At 46.8% G+C, this 19,442-nt stretch overlaps 1 protein-coding gene across 11 annotated transcripts in view; it reads left to right on the top strand.

The window, feature by feature from the left end:
- CCDC186 (coiled-coil domain containing 186) overlaps positions 1-19,442 on the top strand; it is a 662,916-nt gene that overhangs the window by 58,967 nt on the left and 584,507 nt on the right. The window contains exon 1 of one of the 11 annotated variants that reach the window (XM_086922874.1): positions 9,116-9,283. The exons of 9 other annotated variants lie outside the window; for them this stretch is intronic. The gene's annotated coding sequence lies outside the window, so the exon portion shown is untranslated. Of the gene's footprint in view, positions 1-9,115; positions 9,284-19,442 lie in introns of those variants that run through there. One more of the 11 variants, XM_086922869.1, reaches the window with a different exon arrangement.

Genomic DNA, 19,442 nt, shown 5'->3' with positions numbered 1-19,442 from the left:
ACCGCCATGCAGCAGCGCCGTCAACATCCCCAGAAGAATCTCCGGCGCGTATGGTCGTGCCGCTTTCGCTCTTTTGAAGCTCCTATGCCAGCACAACCGTAGGGTTTTCTCTTCCATGGTCAGGCCTCTCAACTCTAATTTCTGTTGCATGATTATATACAATAGGATGTGTCTCTGGATACCTGTCCCCCGTTCCTGGTCTGGGCCTCTAAATTCTTTAGCAATGCTTTGGGTTTATATCTGCAATTGTGCCGCTAGGTAATACAATTCAAAATCGGGAACTGCCATCCCTCCTTCGAGTTTGGGTCTTATCAGTGTATTCAGTGCTACCCTGCGTCTTCCATGCCCCCAAGGAAAGTCAATAACCATTGTTCTCAATTCTTTGAAGATCCGCTGAGGAACCCACACCGGCAAGGTTCGGAAGTAATAGAGCAACCTGGGTAAAGCCACCATCTTCAGTAGTGCCACCTGGCCCTGCACCGATAATGTCAGGGAGGCCCAAAAGGTCATGCACCCCCTCAGAGCCCTTATACAGCGCCCGATGTTCCCTTCCAGCAGATTCATAGCATTGTGATATATGCGGACCCCTAAATAGGTAAAGCAGGTTCCTTCCCAGACCACATCTACTGTAAGAGGGGGATAAGGCGTATCTGCCCGCAACGGAAAAACACATGTTTTATTCCAATTGACCTTGAGGCCCGACAGCCTTCCAAAACTTGACAGCATCTCTACCGCCCCCTCTAGTGCTCTTTCTGTGTCTTCTAGGTACAGCAACAGATCGTCGGCGTACAGTGATATGTGATGAAACTCCCCACCATTTCCAATCCCATTATACAACGCCCCTGTCCGTGCCTGTGCTGCCAGTGGCTCCATCGCTAATGCAAATAACAGGGGAGACAGCGAGCATCCCTGCCTCGTTCCCCTACACACCGGGTAGTCGGAGGATATAATAGACCCCAGTCGTACCCTAGCCATCGCAGAAGAGTAGAGAACTCTTGTCCAGTGCCCAAATCCACCCCCTAGGCCGAACTTCTCCAGTAGTTCACACAAGTCTTTATTCGGTACAATTAACCATAAAAGACATCACAAAATAAAAACAAACATTTTAAAACGTACAATACATTATTAAAACCAACATAATACATACTTGCATGATACATAGTCATTTTCTCTAGTGGTTCAAAATAAGAAAGAAAGAGCGATATTTCTACAGACGCACTATAAGGAAAAAAACAAAAAAGAAAGACCGACCATGCTATGAATTTTTGCGTTTCAGCTAGACATATAATGAACTAGGATAGAAGTCACATATGCTCCATATAGATATAGGACCATCACCTATTTGAGGCTGCCAGGATTGGAGATAAGGAACCACATAGTTAGACCTAAATTTAACAAGTACCAGATCGCCCACCAAGTCCTTGCGTAGAGGTCCTAGCCAGCCCACCCTTCTGACACTAAGTATGGTCCCATCAATATTTGGCGGTAGAGGTCTGTTTTTGGTTAGCCAAAATGAGACCTTGTTTCTAAGGTCCATATGGCTTTCATGTTTCCCCCTTGTAAGTTCAGGTACTCCCGAAAGCACACCCACAATAGGGGCGGCCTCTGGAGGCAAATGTAGATGCTTAGATGTGGGCGACATTTTGTTACGAATGACCACGGTTTCCTTATTTAAAGGCAATTGTTTATTTAGCCCTACTGTAGGGCGGGAGCTATGTACAATTTTGACAGGGGGATCCAAGCTTTTCACATGTCGAGTTGCTGACTGATAATGGGTGGTCTTGCTTTGTACGGGGTTTTCGGGCATTTGTGTGGCTACCAAAGGCTGTAATTGAGTGGATGTGGATATAGTTTTTACAGGTAATAAATTGGCCTTAATTGCTTCCTCGACGGCCATAAGCCTATCCCCTAAACTGACCATTTTGTCCATCAGGGGGGATAATATAGTCTTAATTATGTTCTCGATTGAAACCAGAAAAGAAGCGTGAATAGGTGGATTCAATGTGTCAGTGTTAGAAGTATTAGTAGATACAGGATGAGGATTTGGTTTCTGTAGCTTGGCCCGTCTCCCCAGGTGTTTGACCCCTTCTCGCTTCCTTTTGGCGATGGTAGGCTGGGTAGGCTTGGCGGTCAATGCGAAAGGCGAGTTTACTTTTGATCGTGGTAAAGGGGGCTCATCCTGGGTACTAGGGGTTAGTTGGGGTTGATTGCAAGGCCGAGGGCTAATATTTGATATGGCGCAGATGGGTGGATTAGTTTTCACATTGACAGGTTGCACATGTTCATACGTAGTTTTACACAGGTTGTTTAGTTCCTCCAGTAATGATATCTCGGGAGCAGGATCAACAAACTGTAAAGGAGAGTACACATTGAGCGAACTATCCAGGGCGGGAGATCGCTCTAATCGCTCTAGGTCCCTAACAATGGGGAGCGTTACCCTCTTTAGATAGTGGTCCAATGTTCCTCTGATCTTGCCACTATGCGCGGCATCGTTCCTGAAACCCCCCGTGCAGGTGAAGACATCAGCCATCTTTCCAATATAAACAGTTCAGTAATGCCACTTTGTAGACAAAATAGGAGGGTCCTATTTGTTAAGGGGGATATGTAAAGGGAAACAGTACCTTTAGTGCTTATTCCGCATCTCCTCGAGCTGAGCCAAGGGGAATGGCCCTGCCCCGACCTCCTCTGGCCTCTGATGGCCTTAGATGGCCCCGCCCATGTCCCGGGCTTCTCCCGGCGCCGACCCACGCGCGATCCCGCGACGCGGGGGTAGGCGTGCTTTATTGCGCCTCCTGGCGCGGATCAGAGCGGCTTCCTGCCGCTATGGTCTCTGGGGATTGTAGTTCCCTCTGGGCGGTCTCGGCCGCCGTTTTCGCTGGGCTCTCCGGCCAGCCCCCACTTCTCCCAACAATTAAGCAGGGCTCCGGGCTCGCGCTGGTGTGCCCCCACTACTTTCGCTGCCGTAGCGACTAACTTATCCGCACCCATCAGAGGCGCTTCCAACCCCTCCTGCACCACGTCATTGCCAGGATTTCCAAGATTAGGCTGAGACAGAGATAGGCAAAACATCGGGGGACTCATCTTCTCCCTCGCCAGAGCTCTCAATAGAAGAGCATTCTATGTCCACTGCCGTGCCCGCCCGTTTGGCCGCTTCTGCCCCGTCTTTAACTTGCTGGCGACGTATTCTCGCCTTCGCCCGAGCCTTTAATTGCTTTCCCAACGTGAATCAGCTACAGGCGCTCACTCGGTAAAAGCCAGACTGCAAAACCAAAGTCACAGAGAATGCTGGAACATGTAGTCCTACCCCCACTGCGGCCGCTACCAGATGTCCAGAAGGCTGTGGCGGCGGGGTGGACAAACAAAGTTAATGAGAATTCAAAGTTCCAGATGAGTGCAGCAGAGGGTAAGCAGGACAAAAGAAATAAAATTATAGAGCCAAACCGAAAGAGGCTGTCACGGTCAGGGACATGGGCTTTATCACTAAATAGTCCAAACGCCGTCCTTTATCAATCACCACCGACCTCCTCCACACGATGATGAATAAGCTATACACGAAATAGCCGATAGCTGAAGTTCGCATTCCAGCAGGGCTGCAATCGGCACACCGCTATCACTGCAATCAGCGCTTTTTAAAACAGGATTTCAGGAACCACTCATGGGAATTCATCGGGCTCCGCCAGAACGCCGAAGCAATGCTGCCGCCATCAACCTCGTGGAAAGAGGGAGGCCAGTACTTTCTCAAGGTACTCCCATTCTAGGCTATCAAATGCCTTTTCGATATCCACCGACAATACTGCTGGTTTTTGATCCACCTCAAAGGTACTGTCCAGTATTCGGATTAAGCGGCGGATGTTTATTGAGGCGTTCCTAGTAGGAATAAACCCAGCTTGGTCCCTGTGGATTAGCATGGTCATGTGCGGCAGCAATCTAGTGGCCAAAATGCGACTCAGAATCTTGTAATCCACCGTTAGCATGGACAGGGGCCTATACGATGTTACGTCGGTGGCCTCCCTACCTGATTTCAGCAGCGGGACCACCAGTGCTTCCCTCATCGATTGGGGTAGATGTCCCAAATCCATGGCCTCCGAGTATACCTCTAGCAGCCTGGGTGCCAAAACATCAATATATTTCACATAAAATTCAATCGGTAGGCCGTCCACCCCTGGGTCTTGTTCGTAGCCATCTGCTTGATGGCCACTCTGATCTCCGACACCGTTATGGCACCGCCCAAGTCCTTCGCAGTAGCTTCGTCCAGCACCGGGAGTTGAACATTCTCTAGGTAGCTTTCAATTTCGGGGCGTCGACCTCCAGCCGACTTTCATACAAAGTCGTATAGTACGTCAGAAAGCGTGCCAAAACTGCAGTCTCCGTCTTTATGCTCATGACCGGGCAACCTCTAGGTTCTGGATTAGCAAGTTTAGCTAGAAAAGTACCCACCTTATCTCTTTCTGCATGCACCTTGGAGATATACAACTTATAGTCATAACACCACAGTCGCTCCGTTTCCGTCGCAACCAGTTCCTTTGCTTCCTGCAGCTGGTCCTGTAATTCTGGTCGCTCAGGCCTACGCTGTTCTAGATCTCTCAGCACACATTCCGCTTTCCCCAAGTCAGCCAAGACCGTCGTTCTCTCATTCGCCCATGCAGATGCCTCTTACCACCACCTTCATAGCATCCCATTCTACCGACCTAGTGGCGGCTGAGCCCTCATTCTCGTCAAAATAGTGCTCAATACCCTGGCGGACCGTATCACTCTACACCAGGTCCTCCAAAGTATCAGGCCGCAAACCTCCATGTTGGAACCGCCGACCTCGTTCGTTTCCACTGAACAGTTATCAGTAAGGGATTATGGTCTGAAATGGTTCTAGCCAGGTATTCTGTGTGTGCTATCATGGCGGCCAGGGGGCCACTACACAAGATGGAGTCTATCCTAACATGTAAAGCATGCAGTGCCAAGAAGAAGGAGTAATCCCTAAGAGCAGGATGTTGTTCCCTCCATACATCAATAAGGCCCCACCTCTCTTGCCAATCTTTCCTGTGTGTAGCTAACCTGCGTACTAGGAAGTCGCCAAGTAGTGGGTGTGATCTATCCAGCAATACATCGGTGATAGAATTGAAGTCGCCTCCCAATATTATGAGACCCGCTAAAAAGTGCGCCAGCGAACCTGTTACTTTATCAAAAAAACGGGGCTGATCTGTATTGGGGGCGTATACACTGCATAGAACTACGTCACGGCCATACAGCCTTCCCTCTACTGTTACAAATCGACCTTCAGGGTCCACCAGATGGTTCGTGGCCTGGAAAGCGACCCCGCTCTTACCCATATCAACACTCCCCTGGCAAACGCAGAGTAAGACGTGCCAAACACCTGGCCATGCCACCTCCTCTGCAGTGCAGTGCATTCCTGCTTGGTTAAATGCGTTTCTTGCAGCAGCGCTATTTGAATACCACGCCTCACCAGATAGGCGTGCACCGTATATCGCCTTGACATAGTTCGAAGTCCGCGGACATTCCATTTAAGACATTTCAAGTTAGGTAACGTCCCCATTGTAGCCATCCCCCAACCACCTCAACCGTATCAATCGACCACCCACATCATTGCAGCAAAAACCCCCGCTCAAAACACCCCTGAAAACTCCCACAACCCCTCTCCCCAGAACAGGACCTAATAACGCAGCATCAGCCCCCATCCAAACCTGTAACACAACACACATTCTACTACTCTGTAGTCGTCACTACAGAAGGCCTTAAGGGCAATGAGAGGGTGATTCAGAGCCAACCGGGGGCAGGCAGGGCCCTCACCCCGAGCCCAAGATCCCATGTGGTGCTCCGACACAGTACCTGCTACTCTGCAGATCACCAGGTTAATCAGTCCCAGCAGAACTAGTGATCATGGTCCTTACTCGAAGTGTCACTCATTAAAGATCCCATCCGCCGTTTGAGGGGTGACCGATGGCCCCCCAGAGCTGTCAACGTCCGAGATGTCTCCTCCAGATTTTCCCCCTTCCTCTTCAGATTCCGCACCCACCGACTGTCCCTCCTGTTGCGAGCCCGTTATGACTGCCGTCGCTGCCAAAGCTCCTTTTTTGTCCGCTGCCATTTGATCATCCTGCATCGCTCTCTTGAGTTTGTTTCGCTTGCAGATACGTTGTGACTTTCGCACCTGTATAGGTTTTTGTCTCTCTTTCTCTCCTCTACCTCTTCGGTCTGTTCCAGCCCGATACAACTCGAGCCATGACCACACCTCGTCGGGGTTCTGAAAGAAATGGGTCGATCTGTCCAGGGTCACTCGCAACTTGGCAGGGAAGAGCAAAGAATACTGTATGCCCTCGTCTCTCAGTTCTTTTTTCACTGCCAGGTAGGAGGCCCTACGTTTTTGGACCTCCTGCGTGTAGTCGGGAAAGATCGTGACCGAACTGTTGTCCACCTGGAAGGGACCCGTTGAGCGCGCCCTCTGTATCAGCAAGTCTCTGTCTCTGAAATGCAGTACCTTGACCACCACTGGTCGGGGTGGGCGGCCCGGCAAGGGCGGGCGGGCAGGGACCCTGTGTGCTCGTTCCAAGGAAAAGAAGGGGGAGAGTCCATCCGGGGCCACAACCGTTTTAAACCAGTTCTCCATGTAAGCTACTGCGTCATCCCCCTCAACTTTTTCCGGCAAGCCTACCACCCCCACGTTGTTCCTCCTATTGTGGCTTTCGGAGTCCTCTGCCCTCTTCTCTAGCGTCGCCAAGCGATCAAGGATGTCCGTCAGTTTGTGCTCCGCGGTCACCACCGCCGGTTTAAGCTCCTGAAGCAGTAGCTCATTTTCTTTTACTCTGTCAGCTAGTTTGGCATGATCTGCCCTCAAGAGACCCAGTCCCGTGGCGACCTGCGCTATGTCTTGATGCAGGGACTCCTTGGTCGCGGCTATTGCGTCCAGTATCCCGTCCAGTCTTTTGTTCAGCCTCTGCTCCTGCGCAGAACCTTCCGAATCGGTGTGGTACCCGCCATCTATCTCCGGTCCTTTTGCCTGGTCATGCCCCTGTTTCGTTTTCAGTTCGCGACCACTGGCGGCCTTCTTGATCACCGAGATTCCGTTTCGGTTCCACTTCCAGGGAATTTCTCGGTCCCTATATCAGTTCGCCGAGTGATATTGGTCCCTCGATCTTTTCTCCCCGTACATTAATCTTAGTTGTTTCCCGATTTGCGGCTGCCACTACCAGGGGTTAGGTCGTCTTCCGTCAATCTGAGGGCCTCACATCCGTGTCCAAGGTGGCCGTTCACCATCCGCTGCGTCTCCCTCCGGGGGGCAACGATCACCCCCAGATAGTATTCCCTCAGGGACTTAGTGGCCCAAGAGCCTCTCTTTTTCCAGTCTAATGTCGCCCTCGCTGCGGGCTCACCGTACCCCCTTAATATAAGAGTCGAGGAAGTCCCAATACAGTAGCTTCGTGGCTGCTATGTAATTGTGGAAATGCCAGGTGTGTGCTCCAGGTCTAGCAAGTAAATGCCGTTTTGATCCGGAGTGTCGTTCCGCGTGGAGTAGTACTCTGTATGGACCCGGTGTGCAACCCCTCTGCGCCAGCCGATCTCAACACAACCGCTTTCTGTACTGCCGTGCTGTGCCAAAGTGCCGCTTCGGATCTCTGATCTCGTCACCAGTCGGCCCGTGCCTCCGCGTTCAACGGGTGGAGCCCACCAACGATCACTCCTCACTCAGCTCAGCGGTCGCTCCCGTGGTCTGTTGCTCTGCTCATGGAGTGAAGCTTCATCGGGGCTCCAGCCCTGTGCTATCGACCAGCCATAAGTTCGGATTGGGGTTCTAATCGTTCCCACTTCCGCGCCTTCCTTCGTTCTGTTCACCTCTTCACAACTCCCCTGCAGCCGTCCGTTGTCGGGTTCACCGCGGCAGCAATCGTCTCGGGCCGTGTTCAGGGAACAAGGGTCGCCATCTTGGGTAGCAGATGTCGTCGCATCGATCGTAATTTTCTGAGGTGGCGGGAAGTTCACTTTAATGCAGCCGCATCTTTTGACCTGTTCATGGTGTGAACCCCGCTCCGCTCGCTCCGTCAGACACTTTCCTCCGCTATTCTCCTGCCGCGGTCCTTCGCACCTCGTCCTTCATTCTCTTCGGCTCGGGGCTGCCGCCATCTTGTAGTCAGATCGCAACACCTCCAACTCCGAAATCGGCTCTCCTTACACTATTCGGCCTCCTGCTTCTCCGAAAGTATGCTCCTCCGCTACCCCTGGTGTTCCTAGCAGAGTGCCTGCGCTGCAATTGGCGCTTAGGCGAGGTTTATCAGGAGAAATTGCGGGATCTGGCACGGAGCTACAGGCTCACGCCGCCATCCCTATCGGCGTCCAAGCCACGCCCCCATGATTTATGAGAGTTCTTAAAGCCAGTTTGGAGTTGAGACCTTTCATTCGTTGTACATGGCTTATGGTGTGCATTGTAATAGAATGGATTGATGTTGCTCAGCCAGATTAAAGACAGGTATGTATATTTCCTTATCTTCAATATTAGTGTAACTACTGTGCCATCTACTACAGTGAATCTTACACACAATCTCTGAATTCCCCTCTGCCCCCCATAACCCCACAGTCTAGTTTCGCAACTGCGCCAGGATATGTCCCTGATTAAAATACAAACCTAACAATATACCGTCTCCTAAGCACTGTGCCATTTGAACGACTAGTTGATCCAGTTGGGGTTTAACTTTTTAGGGCAGGCAAAAGAGACCGCTGTTATCCCTCTATTAGAAATTGAGGGGGTGTTGAAGCACAATTTTAAGCACCTTGTATTCCATTAGGCACTTTAGTATGTATGTATAAGTATAGTGGGTAGAGAGCTGATGGTGTTAAATATGCAGAAGGGCTGATATTGATCAAAAAGTAACTCCAAAATTCAGTTGCTGGTTCGAGGAACAAAGGTGACTGTAGAAGCATCATTACCTCTCACTGTGGTCGGTGCCATAGACCATTGATTGTTGGGGGCTACTTCTTTTGGAATCACTCTGTATATCTTCAGATAGTCTGTGGCTTGCTGTGGGGTCTGGAATATAAGGTGTTTTACATGATGGGTAATTTTGAGGCGAGCTTGGTACAACATTACATGTGTCGTTTTTTTTGTTGATAGGCTGGAACTTCTGTCTGTTCTTCTTGGGTCTCAACAGTAAAATCCGGACAAAAAGGGAGATCGATTTGCTGGTCATGGTCCGATTTTCCCAAACCAGTCTGAGAGCTGTCTCGATCATATCCCTGAAATTGAGAAAATGCACTATTATGGGACATTCCAGGGCTCCAGGTAGAGATCTTGCAGCTAGTGATCTATGTGTTCTTTCTATCACTAGAAGCTGTGAAAGTGTCTTCCGGCACAACAGTGCTGTCAGTAAAGGCTCCAGTATGATGCTTATGTTTTTGCAGCATGACCGTGCCTCTAAGTCCTCACATTACACTATATTTTTAACATGTTTGTTATGTTATGTTATGTTATGTCTTCTTTTACAGCGCTCGAATCACCGTGAGGCATCTCGGCGCTTGCTTTGGGAACCCGTCCTGGCTTTTTCCCTGTGAGATAACCCATACTGGGCATCCCCAAGGTGAAAGCTAGGCATCCCGCCGCGGGGGGGCCGTAGTGGAGATTAAGCAAGCTAATGCCAAGAGTTGCAGAGTGTGAACCCGTGATTCGAGTAGGCACCGAAGCGAGAATTGTCGAGTCCGTGGACGTTTGGGCTCAAGACCCTGCCGCGTCGGGAATTGAACCCTGTTCCCGGGTCTGACCTCTGCTTCAGGGTCTGCCTCCTCTAACCAGTGAGCCATACTTCTCCACGACATGAAGCATCATCCCCATGTTATATAGTGTGTCTTCCTTCCTGCTGAGGCTGTCTTCTGTTTTTTGTGATCCTCTGTTCTGCCTCAGTCAGCTGACTATCTTGCTTTTCCAGGGTATGAGACATGGCGTCAATGCAAGTATTTAGCATATCAATTTTGTTGTCTATAACCTGGAAGGCTGGTATGGATAGCATGCATCAGTGACTTCATGCCATGTTCGCTAGTCTCAGTCTCAGAATTAGGATCAATGTGACCAGTGTTGTCATGTTCTTATCTTGTAGTTCTTTGTACTTGGCTGGTTTTGAATTTAGTTTTGACTGATGTACATCAGTTTTACAGACTGATGTGATGAGGCCAATGTTCAGTGCTTCTGAGAATGAGGCTCAGCAGGGGCTCACAGTTTTTGTCCAGTGGTGGTGCACTTTGGGTGGCTTTTAGTAGGTGTTCATGTTGCAGGGGAATTGAGCTCTGTATTGAAGAGCATAAATCATTGTGAACAGAGTACAAAAACTGCCACTCACTGGGCAGTCAATATGTGCTTTTGGTGATGTGTATGTTTGTTAGGGCACCTAAAGGACCTGGCACACCCAGATCCCGCCTTCCCCATTCAGGATTATAACCTGACTGTGTGACCATTTTTCTTGACATGTGTTTGTATTTATATAGTGCTTTCTACCCAGAGGTCTCGTAACGCTGTATTCATACCGCGGTGGAACCCTTCCTGGCTTTCCTGTGAGATGTTCACTCCTGGGCACCCCCAAGGTGAAGCCAGGCATACAGCACTGCTGGGGCCGTTGTGGAGATTAAGCAAGGCATTGCCCAGAGTCACAGAGTGGGACCCATGATTAGACTAGGCACCAAGGCGAGAATTATCAGGTCCAGGGAGATTGAGTCCAAGAGCCGCCAAGGCTGGTCCCAGGCCAGACCTCTGCATCAGGGTCTGCCGCTCTAACCATTGAGCCACTCTTCTCCACTGTCTGGTACCCCAGCATCTTTGTCATAGAAATAAGGTGGTAGATCTTTTACACTGGCTTTGTCTGGACAGCCTAGAAAATTTGGATGTCGGCCCTACCCAAGGCTCACCGATATCATGAAAAGATTCTAATCAGATGGTAATACTTGAGAATCCATTTTCTATCTTGGGATAACGTTTGAGTGTCTAAAGACTGTTAACACTCCTCCTCTATTTTTATAGCAGTGTTTGGTCTGTTCTGGATGTATCCTATGAACAAGGACTGAAGGACAAGCCCAATTGATTTACTCTGCTGTTTTTAATGCGGAGGGCTAAATATGTATTGCATGGGTTTGAAAGGAGTTTTTTTTGTAGTTCTTAATTTGATTTTATTTTACGTTGAGTTGAAAGGATCTATAAAATCTGTATATGTTTTTGTTTCACTACTAAATATATATTATATATTTACACTGCTTACCTCCTAGTCAAGACTGTGATCAACCCTCGGGAAGTAGACCTGATCCAATTCAAGTATCGTATGTGTCCTCTTAAAAATGTCTCCTTGAATGCATCCTGTGAAAGTCCTTAAGTTCTTATGTTCCCACTCCTCAGCAGTGCAAGCTGGATACCTATCTCTCATACCACCGCCCTGTGTATCCTTCATTTTGTTAGCACGAAATGGAGAGACAGTGGCCTTTCTATCACTGTGTATCACAGACTGAAGGTGCATCTTTTGACAAGTAAACATTTGTGGGTCCCCTGTTTTTCAATGGTTTTATTGCTTAAATGGAAATGGAGAACTTAGCTGGTGGTCTGTAATATTAAAACAATATTTAGAAAATTTAGCCTATTCAGCATTTTAGCTAGCTCTTCTCTGAAGGCAGAGTACTTTGTAACAAGGCATTTACAAACCCTGCCTACTGCTTTAATAAACAAGCATAACGAGAGTAAGACTTTCTGGTTCTCTGTCAAGGAATTTAAAAGGTAGGAAATATCGTTCTTTGAAACCTGTATTTACTGCCTTATCTTGGATATTACCATTCCTGCTTCGTTGCGGCATCAATAAACAAGTAAGCGGTTGTATTTCACGTACATTTGTAGAAACACCTTGACAAGTTGGTTTTAATCTTGTTTGTTTGTTTGATTAGCTTTATTCGATTTCAGTATAAAAATAAATCATAAAAGCAACAACAGTACATAAATATACACCAATACATCAATACATTTCATTTCATAAAAGCGAACGTCTGTTAAGAAAAGATTAAATCAATAGAATAAATCAGCTAATCAATGAGCAGCAGGAAAAAAGAACAAATTAATTGAACGCGGGGGTGAAGTGGCCACTCAGTACAAGACCACTTCCGGTAGTTGCTCTGTGCTGCTTGGCGTTGCGACGGGACATATAATGTTCTAGGGTAGAATTCACAGACTCCAGATAGATATGGGCCCATCACCTATTTGTGGCTGCCAAGATTGGAGGTGTGGGACGACATATTTATTGCTAAATTTAAGTACCAAATCGCCCACAATATCTTTTGGGAGAGGTCCTAGCCAGCCCACCCTTCTAACGCTTAGTATACTGCCTTCTATATTGGGGGGCAGAGGTCTGTTTTTAGTTAGCCAGAACACTACCTTGTTTCTTAGGTCCTGCTGTCTTTCGTGTTTCCCCTTTGGGAGTTCTGGTATTCCTGAGAGGACACACACGATAGGAGCGGCCTCTGGTGGCAAATGTAGATGGTTGGTTTTGTGTGGTATATTGACATGATTAGCCGCTATTCTTTTTTGAGATGACCTTTCTTTATTCTGCCCAGCTCTAGTGTAAGAGCTCTGTGATGTTGTGGTGGCTTTCGAGATGTTTAAGGTTTTTGTATGTGGGGCAGCTAATTGGTTACGGTTGATCTTGCTTTGTATGATGGGATTAGGCGTTTCTGTGGGGGCTGAACACTGTAATTGTACAGGACCTCCCATAGTTTTTATAAGTAGCGAGTTATCCTTTATTGCTTCCTCGACACCCGTGAGCCTATCCCCGAAGCTAGTCCTTTTGTCGATCAACGGGGATATAATTGACTAGAGAAGCCTGGGTAGATGCTTTCGGTGTAGCAGTGCTAGGAGTATTGGGTAATGGTGGATTTGGGTTTAGTTTTTGTTGTTTGGCCTGACTACCCGTTTGTTTGACCCCATCTCTCTTCCTTTTGGCAGAGAGCAACTGGGTGGAAACTGCGGATAAAGAATTTGCTATTGGTCGAGTTATGAGGGGCGTAACCTGTAGAATTTGAGTTAGTTGAGACGAACAGCTAGACCCAGGACTAGTTATTGCTACAGGGGAGATAGGGGCGGTAATTTGCACATTTTCTAATTCCACAGGGGTGTACGAGGATTTACACATTTTGTTTAGTTCTTCCAGTAATAATATAGCTGGGGCTGTATTGGTGGTCTGTGGAGGAGTAACCATACTGAGAGAGCTGTCCATAGCTGGGGATCGTTCTATTCTCTCTACTTCGCTTGCAATGGGCAGTATTGCACTCTTAATATAATAGTCCAGTGTTCCCCTAAGCAAGTCACTCTGGGAGGAAAATGTTCTAGTGCCACCCTTGCAAGACATAGCGTGAAAGCTTATAACAGTAAATACTGAATCAGTATTGGCTACCGGCCTATGGTGACTGTTAAGAAGGACCTGTACAAAGAACTGGGAATAGTCAGTTGGTAACTGTACCTTCAGTCAGTTTTCTTCATTTATTGGTCCAGTACCAAGGGGGGTGCCCCGACCCGGCCTCCTCTGGCCTATGATGGCCTTAGATGGTCCCGCCTTTGTCCCGGGCTTCTCCCGGCGCCAACCCGCGCGCGTCCCGCGACGCGGAAGGGGCTCTGTCTATTTCTGCGCCTTCCGGGCGCGTCAGTGGGCGGGAGGGGGCGGGGCAAAGTAAGCAGAGGTTTGTGGGGGTTGTGGTCCCCCCGCTCGGCGGCCGCGTGTAGTTCCGGTCGCGGCGGCGGGGGAACCAGCTGCCAGTAAAGATGATAGCGCCGACTGCGCCCTGCACACCCAGTTCCTCAATTCCCCCGGTGAGATTTCTGTTGTAGAAGATCTTGTTTTAAATCGTACCTGTTTTGGTATGTTATTTATTATCAATCCAATTTCCACTGTTTTTTATTTTTCTCAACTCCTCCTCCTGAATCATTCTTAAAGCGTTTGGAACTGCCACTAGTTTGTCTTGTGCGACCTTGGCTAATGTCTACATAACCCCTATATAAAACATTCAAGATTGATTAGTGACTGACTTTGCTTTTTACTTAATAATCCACATTCTTGACCTGTCTCCCAAGTTCCTGAGCCAGGAAAACCTTTGCTGCTTTTCCATAAAGTAGGTATTTGTTAGACCTATATTCGATCCTTATCTGTAAATTTGTCGCTAATCTAATAAAGCAGCCAGTAACTGTACATCTCAACGTAATTACCTAATCATCGCTGTGCTATGTAAGAGTTTGCATCGAAGGGTGGCTTCTTTTTTATACCATTGAATGGTCTACTTGTAAAGATGAAAGAGCTTCCTCATATTGCAGCTCCTCATCCATTTGTCCTGACGTCTATCTTCTATATCTTGGCTCTTACTAGAAAATTGATTTGTCTTATAGTGATGCTTTGTGACATATTATAGTGTGGGGCCTTGTGTTTGGAAGGGGGTTCTTTCCTTTTGATTTTGTAAGCTTGTATGTCAGCAGCAGTGGTATTGGCACTTGCTATATGTGATGCAAAATGCTTATTTTTTATGAATCCAATTTCTCAGTTTTAAACCATAATGTACACTCAATTGAACAAGCATTTACAATGCAATAGGTCTCGCAATATTAAAGTGTGAGCTATTGGTGTTTCATTATTTAGCAATGCCAAACGCAGTTGTGAGAGTTTGAGCTATTAGCATTGTAAATGGCAATGTCTTTTATTTACTTGGTAGTTTTTAAAACATAAATAAAAGGCATTGTCATTTACAATGCCAATAGCTTGTGTTTGGGTTGGTTCTGTGAATTTTATACCAGTGGCCCGTGTTTATTATTACACTGCACTTAAAATTTCGATATTTAAAAAATATATTGGTAAATATTTTTTTAAACTAATAGGTTTCTGCTTTTATTGAGTTTCACTTGCCTAATGGGGCGTTTCTGTGCAACCTTTCACGTTCTGAACAGTATCGTTGTTTTCCAAATGTTTGCCACACACACCACATATTTAGTGTGAACCGTGTGAGAATGTTTTGATTTCAGGTTTTTTGTTCCCGTTCTTCTGTTTAAGCCACTGACACATGTTCCAGGAAAGATGTCTCGAGACACGCAGCAAATGTAAACACTCCTACCCTTTCTTTTAAGCAGCCCTCCCTTCCTCCCTTTTTCGGACATTAATCTATGCCAATTTTTTCTGCTTTTGGAACAAATACTTAAGCTGGCTGCGATGCCGCCTCGGTGGTGTGTGGTGGTGGACATCTATCTGTTGAATGGGTCGTGTCACAAGGTAGCAGTCTCTGTTGTCAGGCCTGTGTTTTAGGCAAACACTGAGGCGCTCATGAAGGCAGGGGTCAAGTACAGCTTGGTTCCACTCTGCGCCGATTCACCTACTGGACTGGCAGGGCAAAGGGACGTTAAATGCTTGCGGCGGCAGAGTGGGGGCACCACGGCTGCCGGTGGCCTGTCCGACCCAGGGACCAAGGTCACCTCGTGCCTGGGCGGGAAACCCTGTGAAGCCTCCGTCGTAGCACACACCCGACAATTCCATTGGAGATATAGAAAACGTGTGTGTGTGTGTGTGTGTGTGTGTGTGTGTGTGTATGTGTGTGTGTGTGTATGTGTGAGTTTCCAACCTCATTTATTTGTGTCTGTGTGTGTGCATGTGTGTGTGCCTGTGTGTTTTTGTGTGATGTGTATTTGTGTGTGTATTACAAACCTCATTATTCATTGTGTGTGTTTGTGTGTGTGTGTGGGGCCGCGTGTTTGTGTGTGATGTATGTGTTTCAAACCTTATTATTCATTGTGTCTGCGTGATTAAAAGGAGAGTAAACTTAACCCCGTTTGCTGTCTTGTGTGTAGCCGGCCTGTCTGTCTTTGTTTGAGACAAACAGACTTTTAGGGTGAAGCGCTCTCTCCTCCCGCAGCTGCTTTGCACAGCAAAGGAGCAGGGCTTCACCGAGTAACTGGGCACGAGCGGCGGCCGGCGTGTCCGCGCGCTCTGGACACCACGTGTTAAGAAAGTAAACCCAATCTTTTATTTAGGAAAATATTGGCATACTCTCAAACTTCATCAGGGTGACTGTCAGCAAATATACAGGCCCCCACCGTTGATTATGCTCATAGAAAAAATAGTGCCTCACCATCTGTTTTCTCGTCTGGACCGAGGCTGGGTCCGGCGTCCCACTACCTTACACCATAGGGCAGACTTCATAAATGAAACCAGCGGCACCGATCGCTTTTGTAAACAAGCGGGAGATGTGTGAGCACGCGGCTGACGTCAGCGGCGGCGCCGCCTGGGCTTGGAGGCTGCTGGAGTGCGAGACGGGCGCGCGGGCAAAGAGTTGCTGGCGGAGCAAGGAGATGTGCGGGGGGCATGGGGGCAGCTGAGAGGGAGCCGTAGCATCAGAAGGACGCGCGTGTGGAACGACGGAGCGCAGGGGCGCCTCCCGCAGCCATGGCGCGGGCGCTAGCTGCGATCCTCAGGACTTTACTTGCGAGACCTACACAGGTAAGGAGAGCTGTGCCCCCTGCGAGTGGGACAGATCTGGGTGCTGGGGGGCGGTGGGGTGGGTGAGCCTTTCTCAATTGTGCTGGTGTGCTGTGATAGCAGAAGGGAGCACTTCGGGGCGCGTTGACGGGCCGTGGAGCTGACGGCGGAGGGGGGAGGGAAAGTGAAAGTAACTGCAGGAGGTTTGCAAAGGAGACTGGAGATGGCCACAGCGCGTAACTGTACGTGGTGAACGCGCACGTCTTGATCCGATCTGCAGCCTGCGCGTGCCCATCTCCTGTCTCCCTTGCAAGCCCTTGAAAGCATAGTCGACGACTATAGGTCTCACTGCGGTAGCGTGGGCTGCGTCGCAGGTGCGAGACCTAAAAAGTGTAAAACAATACAATGATGTCATAGTAGAATTTTGCCCTATGAAAATGTCTTATTTATGCATCTAGCTAACTAATTAAAAACCTCTTAAATATACATACTGTAGTGAATAAAAAAAAATCTGTTTTAGTAGAATTCATTTGAACGGGTCAGCAGATATAAAAAATAAATTGGCAAATGACAACTATTGAATCTGGACAAATGATTTTCCTATCTCCTCTATCTAATGCTGTAGATTCTGCATGTTCTACATTGATAATAATCACTTTTGTGATTAGCCCAGGACGTTTTGAGTTAGTCTGTTTTTTGTCTTAAAGTAATTCTGAAGCAAAAGAACTTCAAGCAGTTGCCACACTGAAGAAAATGTAGAACCTGTATTTATGGAAACTTTTCACAGCTAGAAGATTTTGTTTCTTTTCTCTAGACTGTAACAAATTTAAGGCTTTGTGTCTGTAATAATTCTAATGTAAACTTAGCAGCCTATTTTTATGTCTACTCTGCAAAGTCTCTATTCTTTTAGTGCTGTGAACTCCATGTACAGTACAACTTGCAAAGATTCACCAAAGATTTTTGTGGTGGTTGCATAATCTACTTTTTCTTTGTTCAACTGCTCTACATACCCTGCAGCTCTGACTGGTTGTTAGTTACTCTTATTTACTCTGCTGCTTCTTTGCATTGCTGATTCACTCCTTTGCTTAGACTGCCTCGCCCTTTCGTTACAGAACCTATTGATGTACATTCTGGTAGTCTTTGTGTTGAACCACATGCTGTAAGCAATGTTGAATAACTTCAGTAGTTGTAACTTATAATTATATATTTTTTTATTTGAACTACATCTGAAAAGATACTTGAGCACTTTCCACCAGGGGAGCATTCATGCAGGAATATTCAGTACCCAGTTAAAGGCCAAAGATCTGTTCAGGTGTAAACCTTTTTTATATTGTACTGAAGATTGTCCAGTGACTACGTCTGGTAGTACAGGAACACACTAGTGTTTTGGTATTTTGTGTTGTATTATTTTGATTGAGAATCTGATGTCCTCTTTAAATAATGACTTTCTCTGCCAGGTTAATTGGCATATCAGACAGAACAACCCTATAGATTGCCTCATTATGTAGCCATCTGCATCTGTGATCCCATGTGGTTACTGCTTGTATTGACAATGCTAGGATCTTATATGAAATAAAAGAGATAAAGGTTCATACCACTAATGGTAGAACTCAAATGTCAATGCTCACAAGGCAAGGCAAGACAAGAGGTGAGGGCCGTTTTGTTGCCAATGTACTTAGGTCAATCTGGAGCTGTTAGATTAAAAGTAATTAGCTTGCATCAAAAAACAAACTTGGACGAAGACACTTTTAAATGTCATTTAACAATGTGGAGTCTTTAGAGAATTTTACATAGAGCGTAACCTCTATAAAATTTAGCAGTCAGGTGATATTTATTCAAATTCTTAAATATGGAACAAACTAGATATTAAATATGACTTAGAGACCAGATACACTTGCGGAACACCGCTGAATAGGGTAACTCTCTGAAAGAAAAGGACATAATGAGACCCTTTCTGTTTCCTGGCTCAAAAAAGAATGGAAACCGTTTAAAGTCTTTTAATTGAAGTTAGGGACCGTGGTCAAGCAGCTAAAAGGAACAGGGTGATCACTATGTTAAATGCTGAAGAGAGGTCCCGCACAACTAAGAGTCAGCCAGAACCCTCCTCGGTGGCACAAGATGTCATGCCAAAAGTTTACTGATCTCAGTTTCAGGCCAGGCCAGGGCATGAACCCTGACTATATGGGAGACAAACCATTATCCTTTCAGTGATTACTGACCACCTCCCGTTGGGGGGCATGAGTAACATTGGTGGCATGAAATATGATGTTACATGGATTCACCTTTTCCTATGGAGATTAGCGATTTCACAGTTACTTTTTATTTAATAACTAAAGATTTTAGCCGAAAATTTTAAGAGAAGATTTTAGGTTTGTAGTGATCCTGTGTTTTAATCTCCACATTTTCAGTGGTTAAGATGCGGTGGCAGTCACTTTATGTTCTGTCTCAATATGTTAAACTGCACACCCTATGCTAATTATTTTACCCTTAATTCCTATTTCATTATACCTAAGTTAATCTGTTTACTATGCTCCTGTAAAAGTGGGGTTTTGGCCCTGACCCCCGATTAATATATGCAAATTTGAGGCCATGGAAAAATCCGGCAATGTGCAGTGCACCACTGTGTCCCTTAGGCTTCTGCTGTTTAATCAACCTTCTGTTGATTCAATAAAAAATAAAAAAAATAAAACATGTACACGCAAATCAGTTTTTGTCAATTTCTATTATATGAATAATCAAAAGCATGACCTCAACTAAATTCAAATGTCAAATACAATGACCATCATCAAATAAAACACGATTTTCAACTTGATAAAGCTCAAGTCATGTCAAAACAAAATCCACATTTAAGAGTGTATTAACACATGACCCAATGCATTGCGGGTTATAGAAAACCCTTCTTCAGGGGTACATATAAACAATTCACATTACAAATATACAGTGATGGGCAACGGATCGCTGCCTTCCTCAGGAACTGCA

Source organism: Lissotriton vulgaris, chromosome 5 (assembly GCF_964263255.1).
Source record: "Lissotriton vulgaris chromosome 5, aLisVul1.2, whole genome shotgun sequence".
In the NCBI taxonomy this organism is placed as follows: domain Eukaryota; kingdom Metazoa; phylum Chordata; class Amphibia; order Caudata; family Salamandridae; genus Lissotriton; species Lissotriton vulgaris.
Note: the sequence above shows the minus strand (reverse complement) of the source record. Positions and strands in the feature narration are given on the sequence as shown.